Here is a 10,041-nt window from a genome sequence, read left to right as displayed (position 1 = left end):
ACATATGTTTATTGCGGCACTATTCACAATAGCAAAGACTTGGAATCAACCCAAATGTCCATCTGTGACAGACTGGATTAAGAAAATGTGGCACATATACACCATGGAATACTATGCAGCCATAAAAAAGGATGAGTTTGCGTCCTTTGTAGGGACATGGATGCAGCTGGAAACCATCATTCTTAGCAAACTATCACAAGAACAGAAAACCAAACACCGCATGTTCTCACTCATAGGTGGGAACTGAACAATGAGATCACCTGGACTCGGGAAGGGGAACATCACACACCGGGGCCTATCATGGGGAGGGGGGAGCAGGGAGGGATTGCATTGGGAGTTATACCTGATATAAATGACGAATTGATGGGTGCTGATGAGTTGATGGGTGCAGCACACCAACATGGAAGAAGTATACATATGTAACAAACCTGCACATTATGCACATGTACCCTAGAACTTAAAGTATAATAATAAAAATAATTAAAAAAAAGAAAAAGAAACTTATTTTCTATTGCAACCCTGTTTGGATTCAGTACAAATTAGAAAACCAAGAGATTTGGCCTAAATATGCTTCTATTAATTATAATGCTATTTTACAATTATACTTATTCTGTAAAAAGGAAGGGAAACGAGAAGGGGACCCTTATGTTCAGGCTTTTATGACCATTTACTGGCTCATGGTACTTCCAGGAAACCATTCCTAAGGAATCTTCTCCTAGCTGCTCCCTCTAGAAGGCTAATACCCTCTCCAGAGTCTCTTAAGTCCCCCAGTTCTGAGGTGGGTCCCACCCATATTCTAATGAAGGATTCCACCCCAAGATCATCAGGCACCCATCCCACTTATCCAGCAAGCCACAGCCTATACGTTCTACTGACCAAGAAAGTAAGCCAAACCAGTACCAGGAAGAATGGGGTTCCATATCAACCCTTAAAATCACATCTGTGTCCATTGCAGGAGGTAGCTGATGAAAATGAGGTAAATCTTAGAGTTCATATTGCATTTTTTATGTGTGATTTGACTTTGTACAGGGAAAAATATGACTACTTTCCAGAGAAACCAGAAAAGAGCATAGAGAGGTTTTTTAAGTTTATCATGTTCTTACTTTTCATGACTTGCAAGTATTGTCAACTGCTTGCTGTGCCATGGCATAAAAAAAAAAAAAAAAAAAAAGGAAAAGGGGGGGGGGAAGCCAGTCAATTGTAACAAGGTTAGAGAAATACCTCAGGAAGAAGACAAGAATCCCACTTGGTTTCAGGGTCATTTGGTTGAGGAACTCAGGAAATACATTAATGCAGACCCAACTCCCTAGAAGGGCACTCTCTTCTGGGAATATGTTTTATTACTCAGTCTGCCCCTGACTTGAGGAGGAAGCTACAAAAAGCAGCATTGAAACCTCAAACTCCTATGAGCCAACTCTTAAATGTAGCCTATAAAGTTTACACTAGGGACACTGCAAAAGAGGTGAAAAAAAAGTCAAAAGAAATAACCAAAAAGTATAATTACTAATGGCTGCTTTAAGCCCCCTGCCACCTCAGGGTTGCCCAACAAGAGAGTGTCACAAGATCAGCATCTGGGATGTCAAAGTGAAAGCCCCGACATGCCAGCCTCTGCCCCTTATTCAATCTGTCCCTGACATGAGGAGGAAGGTATTTATTTGTTAAATTATCAGAAATGTTTCTTGTAATGTTATAAATAGTTTCTTTTAAAACTTGTTGGATTTGTATCTCAGAGATTTAACTGTTGTTGCATCTTGCTGCTTTCATCTCTTTTTCTCTATAAGAAGGATTATGATGATGTGTCTATCCTTTAGTTTTTTTTTTTTTTTTTTGTCAGCTCCTGTGAGTTTTTTTCCTCCAGCTCTGACTGTTATTGTGACCTGATGCTAAAATATTTTGTCTTAGAGGACTATGAGAGACATATTTTCCCCATAATATCTTGAGTCTATGCTTTTGGTTTTTCTTGATGTGTAACCTTATTTTTGGGTTTTAGATTTTGACTCTCACATTGCTTAAAATAATTTTAAGGACTAGAGATACCTTTCCACCTTCATTCTCATCTGGCCTAGAATGTTTAATTGCCCAAAAGTAATGCCAAAGAAACCTAAAAAAAGAAAAAAAAAAAAAAAAAAAAAAAAAAAAAAACACTAACTCAAGTCATGACAGGAAACCAGGGGTCAGACACACCTCACCATGCTCCCCCTTGAAATTTAAGCCAGATTTAAATGCCTTTCAATAATTCTGAAATCAAAGTATTGCCCTTTCCCACAAATGAAAATATAGCTCCCCTCTTCAACTAGAAGACTTAGTCTTCTTAAAATCTTTTAAAAAAGATCACCTGATGATTAATTACAACCAAAATAAAAGGGTCCTTATCAGGTATTGTTAAGTACCCCTACTGCTGTTAAACTTCAGGACATCACTAATTGGGTACAACTGTCCAGAGTTAAACTGTTTCTTATGAACCCCTACAGAGATAAAGGAAGGACACCACAACCTGCATTTGAAAACTCTAGAAAACTTAAGTTTGTTGTTTTACAAATACGTAGTTAAATAATTGATGCTGTGGGTGGACATAATAGCATTAATTCTTCTCTTCTGCCTAATTGCAATTTACTTGTTTAACCTCCTAATAAATTTTGTATCTTCTAGATTCCACATAAAGATGATGCTAGCACAAAGCTTCCAATGCATCCTGTCTGCTGACCTGGAAAATGAAAACATCCTACTGTTGGTCCCTAGATCAGATATCTAGAGATTCACACACCTCCAATGCTAGGCAGGGCCTACACGCATAAAATTGACATGAAGCTGTTATGGAAGATAGACCACCACCCTTCTTCAGCTCCTGTAATATTAAGGAGAAATATCTTATCTCCAAGTGGGAAATGAGGTAGGAGACCATAAGGACTTTTTTCTAGTCACAAACCTGCTGACCAAAACAGGATCTGGTCCAGACAGGATGAAGTGAAGAAACCATCAGGAACCAGCAAATGGTGATGAAAGCAATCCCTAGGTACCCTCATTGTTCACTGACATAAGATGCTCCCATTAGCACCATGACAGTTTGCAATTGCTATGGTAAGACCCAGAACTTACTGCCCCTTTTCTAGAAAAAAATTTCTAAATGACCCACCTCTCAATTTGCATTGACATACCCCTTAATGTGCATGCAATTTAAATTGGGTTTACTGAGAGCCAATACAGTTACCGAGAACCAATACAGTTGCCAAGAGCCCATATGTTCCTGACTCTGGGCATATTGCCTATGAATTAGCCCTGCTTTTCAAGGAGAAGTGCCATTCAATAAAAGATTGTTGTCTGACACTACTGACTTGCCCTTGTATCCTTTCCTGGGCAAAACCAAGAACCCTCTTTGGCTAAGCCGCAATGTTGGGGCTCACCTGTTCTGCATCAGTGTTGTGCCTATACATCCTGCAGAACAGTGAGTCAAACGAATCTGTCTTATTTATAAATTACCGAGTCTCAGGTATTCCTTTACAGCAATGCAAATGGACTAACACACTCTCTATGATAAAGTATTTCAGATAAATGAAACAATGGCTAAGTGTGGTCTCTTCCCTGAGTAGCCCTTTTGCTGGGCCTAAGTAGCAGGTGAGGTCTCTGTTCAGGACTCACTGCTTGGACAGATGATCTCAGATACAAAGATTAAGCATTAGGTGTTCTATTCAAGGCACATTCTGCTCAGCAAGTTATATAATGCCTTGCAGTGGCAAAACAGAACCTACAAATATCCGTCCTCTCTTTCTCCATCTCCTTTACCTGCTAATTCTTAGTTGCATTGAAAGTTGCACTACAAGACTCCTCCTTATAGGACATTTTTGCCTCCCTCCAATTGTCCCCATTACATTGTCCAGTCTGCTTTTTAATATCTTTAGTTTTCTCTGTAAAGATAATTGATACAGTATATTGAATGTTTATTATTTTCTAGATACTGGCACTGTGATAAGCACTTTACATCTGCTCCAGAATACTCCACTAGAAATAAGAAAGTACTCTGTCTCCATAATTCAAAGAGCATAGGACTTAACACCAGAGACACTCCTAGAGGAGATAATCGAAGGGCCAAATGAAATCCTCTACCTATCTATCTATCTATCTATCTATCTATCTATCTATCTATCTATCCATCCATCCATTTATATTTTTCTGCTCACCTATTACCTGACACCAAATTCACATGCTATTCATTTACTGGTGTGTTGAGGGAGTTCAAATACAGAATTAGTCATTTGACTGATTGATCTAAACTCTGTGACTTGCCCAAGCTTACCTCCTACCCTAATATCCAGCTCTTTGAAAAGACTTAATGACCAGTAATTGGAATAGCATATGCCAGGTCTCATCAATCCATCACCAGCATAATTAGGAAACAATTGTCAAATTTTAACACATAAGCTCTTAGGCAGGAGACCAATTACCTTGTCTAAGGACAGAGGAGAAAGTGGTTATATCAATTCCCTTGTCCAACGAGAATATGTGGTTACAACATATTCTTCCACAAGAATGGGGTTTATTTCTTACCAACTCATCTAGTAATCCTTGGCATAAAAAAAAAACATTGTAATTTAGTATGTTTATGCAATTTTACTGGCATATAAATCAAAACTTTCTTTCTTAAAACAATATGTGTAATACTTTATGATTCCTAATCATTATTATTTCTTCATCTCACAAAGCAACAGTCACAATAATAAGATTTGGGATTTCTGGAATGCCTACATTGTCACTTAATCTTCACAATAGCCTTATAAGATATTATTATTAAACTATATTTTCTAATTGAAGAAATTAAAGCTTAGAGAGATTAAATAACTTACTCAAAGTCATACAGTTAGTAAACTGGGGAGGTAAAGTTCAAACCAGTCTACCAACTCTGATGGTCATAATGCTACACTAAGTTGTCTTTCTCTTCTGTGGATTTTATCCCTGAATTTACCAAGAATGCTAAGTTCAGTTGTAAGAACAGCCTCAACTCTTCTCCTTCTGTAAAGCAGGGGCAGTAATTTTTTGTTTGTTTGTAAAGAGTTACATAGAAAATACTTCAGGCTTTGTAAGCTTCATGATGTCTGTCTTAATTAACTCAACTTTGCAGTTATAGTGCAAAGGCAACCATGGACAACACATCAACAAATGTGTGTCTGTGTTCAATAAAACTTGGTTTACAAAGACAAGTGACCAGTGAATTTAGCCGGTGGGCTTCATTTTTTAAACAAGTAATCCCCATTTATTTCATAGAATCATTTGAATTGATGTAATTATTTAAAAAAATAGATATAACTCATAGTTAGTTAAATTTTCTCAGGCCATATCATAATATTTAGTCTCTATATAGCATTTAGACAAGGTAGTTACATATTGTAATGAAAAATATAATTAGGTTTGGAGCCAAAAGATCTGAATTTGATTTCTGATTTTGTCAGTTATGAGCCAAAGTGACTTTGTAAAAGTCACTTGGCTTCCCTTGTGAGCGTTTTCCCTTTTTCTCTTCAGTGACACCTCTGCTTTTTACCCAATTTTGCCTTGGGAAACCTACCTCTATGAACTGCTTGAGCTTCCTTGCCTTCTGGCTGACTGTTGGGTTTGACCAGAGGGGTTAATCCACAAGAGATTTATAGCGAAATAAGTGAATGAGGTTGGTTCTCACCCTGCAGGATTACCAAGTGCTGGCTAACTCCCTTACCAGAGGGGTCATTGCTCCTGTAAAGACAGTCTTCTTTTTATCAGAGTTTTTTTCTCTAGGTTCTGGTAACCATTAATCCCCAGGGGTGTGCTCTAATCTTTGTGGTTCCTCTACACCTGTCCATTCCTTTTAAGCAGTCCTGTTACTAAACTGTCATCAAATTACCCATTTTGAGTATCATCTATTTCTATCTAATTTCTTCACACCTTAATTGTGCCTTTATAAAATGGGATCAAAATATGCAATCTGCCTACCATGAAGAGTTGCTTATTTGTCTAATACTTTATTCAGCAAACATTCATTCAGTGCTATTATATTCCAGGCAGTGTACTAAGCAATAGTGCTACAAAGATGGCCAAGATGTGGTCCCATCCCCAAGAAATTTCCAAAGAACTGGAAAGACAAACCCCAAATAACTGACTATTATGTATTATGATAATGCTACTATCAAAGAAGAAAAGAAGCAACACAAGAGAGAGAGCTGTTATGTGAGGAGAGAAGTAAAAGAGTCAGAGAAAGATCCAAAAAAGGCATAATTATGAAGTCTGGCTTTGAAGGTTAAACAGTCACTTATTAATCAAAACAGAATTAGTAATGCAGAGATCTTTTTGACAAAGTGAGATTTTTCCTTATCTCACTTCATCCTACTCCTTCTTTTCTGATCAATCTCTGAATCCTCCACTAGGTCATTTTCCTTTTTTTTCTTGTAGTAACAGTGGCTGTTCAGGATGATTTTATCTCCCTCCTTTTTTTCTTTTGTTACACACCTCTTTGAGCTCCATTCACTTCTATATTTCATCTCCTTTCAAAGCAGATGACATCAATCCTCATAGCTTTACTTTTTTTTTTTTTTAATTCTAGCCCCAGATTTCCAATGCAACACTATCCACACAAAATTCTTTTATCATTGTTCAATCACAGGGAAGTTTTTTCTCCCAATTTCCCTATTACTGGTAACTCTTTGACCCTATATTCCAATGTCTAGGCTTCAGGACTTGCATTAAGCCCTATTGTCACACATACTATTACTCCCCCAATCCAATTCATTGCCGCATACTTCCTCTGTACCTTCCTCTTCAATAGTCACTATTCGTTCATTTATTCATTTAATATTTCTATTCAATATCTATTGGATGAACATTTATTGAACACTTACTATTATCCAGACACAATTCTAGGATATGGGGATATAGCAGTAAATGAGACAGGCAAAGATCTTTTTGTCTAGTTCGCTTGTGATGCCATAACAGAATATCAAAACTGGGTAATTTATAAATAATAAAAATTAATTTCTCATAGTTTTGGAGGCAGAGAAGTTCAAAATCTAAGCGTCGGGGGTTTCAGTGTTGGCAAGGACCTTGCTCTCTGCTTCCAAGATAGTGCCTCTCTGCTCAGTCTGTGACCTTTTCCTTGTATGTCAGAAGGCAGAAGAGCAAAAAAGCCTGAGCTAGTTCCCTCTGGCCCTTTTAGAAGGCATTAGTCCACTCATGAAGGCAGAGCCCTCATGACTTAATCACTTCTCAAAAGAACCCATCTCTTAATGCTACCAAAATGAGGATTAGGTTTCAACATGAATTTTGAAAGGGACATTCAAACCATGGCACCAAGCTTAGAATTTATATTATCATAAGGAGAAATAATAAATATTTTGCCATATTTAATTGAATATTTAATTAAATCTAAGATGCCAGTGATTTTTAAATACATAATTATTTCAAGTATCACCATAAAGCATGCTACCAGTTAAAATAAGACTCCATCCATTGGGAGTAATTTTCATTTCAGAAATGTTAAAATGTCCTATAAATGTAAATTTCCACATCTTTGAATCAATGAAATTCAAAAATAATGCACATATTATTATGTATATAATATGTGTTATCTCAGATAGGGGAAATATTAAGAAAAAATAGGTTGGGAAAAAGAATAAAGAGCGCTTAGAATGAGGGGTGCAATTGTAAATAGGGTATTCAAGAAAGGCTTTATTGTAAAGATAATATTTTAATAAACACTGAAGGAAGTGAAGGATTGAGCCTTGCATCTATCTAGAAGAACAGCTAAAGCAACCCAGAGAACAGTAAAAACAAAAACCTTGAAGTAGGAGCATAGCTATTCATGCTTAAGGAACAGTGAAGTGACCAGTATTACTAAAGGAGATTAAACTAGAAGAAAAGTAGTAAGAGACAAGGTCAGGAGAACTAGAAGATCAAATTATCTACGGTCCTTTTAGGCCTTTGTAGGACCCTAGATTTGAGGAGAAAGAAAGCCATTGGAGGTTTCTGAACAGAAAAGTTAAATAATCTGATTTATGTCTTAAAAGAATGACTGTGTTTATAAATGGAGGAAAAACTGGGAAGGATAAGGACAGGAGCAGAAGTTCAGTTAGAGAGCAATTGCAAAAATTAGGAGAGTGATGCTGGAATCTTAGACCTGGATGCCTTCAATGAAGTTATTGAGAAGTGAGACTGAATAAATGTTAAAGATGGGGCTTGCAGGATTTTCTGATGAATGGAGATGTGGGATTGAGAGATAAAAGTCAAAGATGACTCCTGTGTTTTGGATCAGAGCAACTGGAATAGTTGTGTTGCTCTTTCTTGAGATGGGATAGATTGTGGGAGATGAATATTTGAGACAGAAGATTAGGTATTTGTTTTAGCTATGTTAAATTTGAGATTCCTATTAGATATCTGGGTGGCTGTGTGTCCTGACAGTGTTTACTTCCCAATGCCTCTGCCACAAGTGGCATTTTCTTCTCAGACTCCTAGAATTGATCTCCTTGCTTTTTGGCTTTGCATGTCCTAAATCATCCTACAAATAATTTTTTTTTGTTTCTGATATATTAAGATGATTAACATTTTTGCTCATGAGTATCTTCTCATTGCTTATTTAATTTAGTAGACTCTCCTTAGCTTGAGAATTGATTGGTCTAAACTATTATGAACATTGGCAAACATATAGATATGTAACTACCAAAACAATTAAATTATTGATCATTTTCATCACCCCAGAAAGTTTGCTCTTGTGTCAATTTCCATCTCTCATCCCAATCCCTGGCAACTACTGATCGATTTTTATCTTAAAAAATCAATTTTAAGCTTTTTTCAGAAGCAACATAAATGAAATCATAGCATATGCAGGTTTTTGTGTCTGGAATTTCTCACTTAGCATAAGGCCTTTCTGATATATCCTTTTTGTTACATGTATTAGTAGTTCATTCTGCTTTATTGCCAAGTAGTAAGGTGTTCTGCAACTTTTTTAAATCGCTTCACCAGTTGAAGGATATTGGGCTTTTCCAGATTTTGGTTTTTATGAACAAAGCCTCTATAAAGGGTTGAATGTGGCATTCCAAAAGATATGTCCACCTGGAACTTCAGGATGTGATCTTATTTCAAATAAGGGTCTTTGCAGATATAATTAAGGTAAGAATCTTGAAACAAGATCATCTTAAATTAGGGTGGGTCGTGAATCAATGATGGATGTCCTTCTATGAAATAAGAAGGAGCAAACACACAGTGACACAGAGGGGAGAAGGCTATGTAAAGTTGGATGCAGAGATTCAATAATATGTCACAAGCCAAGGAGTGCTAAGTGAGGATTACCGATAACCACCAGAAGCTAGCAGAGAGAAATGGAATGGATTCTTCCTTAGAGATTCCAGGAGGAGCCAACCCTGTCAGCACCTTAACATCCATAACTTCTGGCATCCATAACTGTGTGACAAAAAAATTCTACTGTATTAAGTTGTCAAGTTTGGAGTATGTGTTATGTCAGCTGTAGAAAGCTAACACAGCTTCTATAAACATTAATACACTATACAAGTCTTTGTGTGGACATACATTTTTATTTCTCTTGTGTAAATACTTAGAGTGGGATTGCTGGGTAGTATAACAAAGCTATGTTTCAATTTCTAAGAAACTTCCAAACTCTTTTTCCATAGTGATTATACTACTTTTCATTTCAACCAACAATATATAACAATTTCAATTGTTTTGCACATTGGTCATCATTTGGTATTGTAAATTTTGTGTGTCTTTTATTTTGTTTTAGCCATTGTAATTAATGTGTACTGCTGTTATTTTCTGTTTTTCTAATGATTAATTATGAGAATCTTTAAATGAGTATTTTTTATATAGTGTCTTAAAATATTTTGTCCAACTTGTATTTGTTTGGTTGGTTCCTATAGAATTGTAAGTATGTTGGCAGGTAGGGTTTAAAGATGACTTTGTTATCTTTCTTTCATTCTTTATTTTATTTTCTTCTTTGGCTCTTTTCCCTCCCTCCCTCCCTCCCTCCCTCCTTCCCTCCCTCCCTCTCTCCTTCCTTCCCTCCTTCTTTTCTTC

The sequence above is a fragment of the Rhinopithecus bieti genome, unplaced genomic scaffold (assembly GCF_001698545.2).
Source record: "Rhinopithecus bieti isolate Rb0 unplaced genomic scaffold, ASM169854v2 scaffold_15796, whole genome shotgun sequence".
In the NCBI taxonomy this organism is placed as follows: Eukaryota; Metazoa; Chordata; class Mammalia; order Primates; family Cercopithecidae; genus Rhinopithecus; species Rhinopithecus bieti.
Note: the sequence above shows the minus strand (reverse complement) of the source record.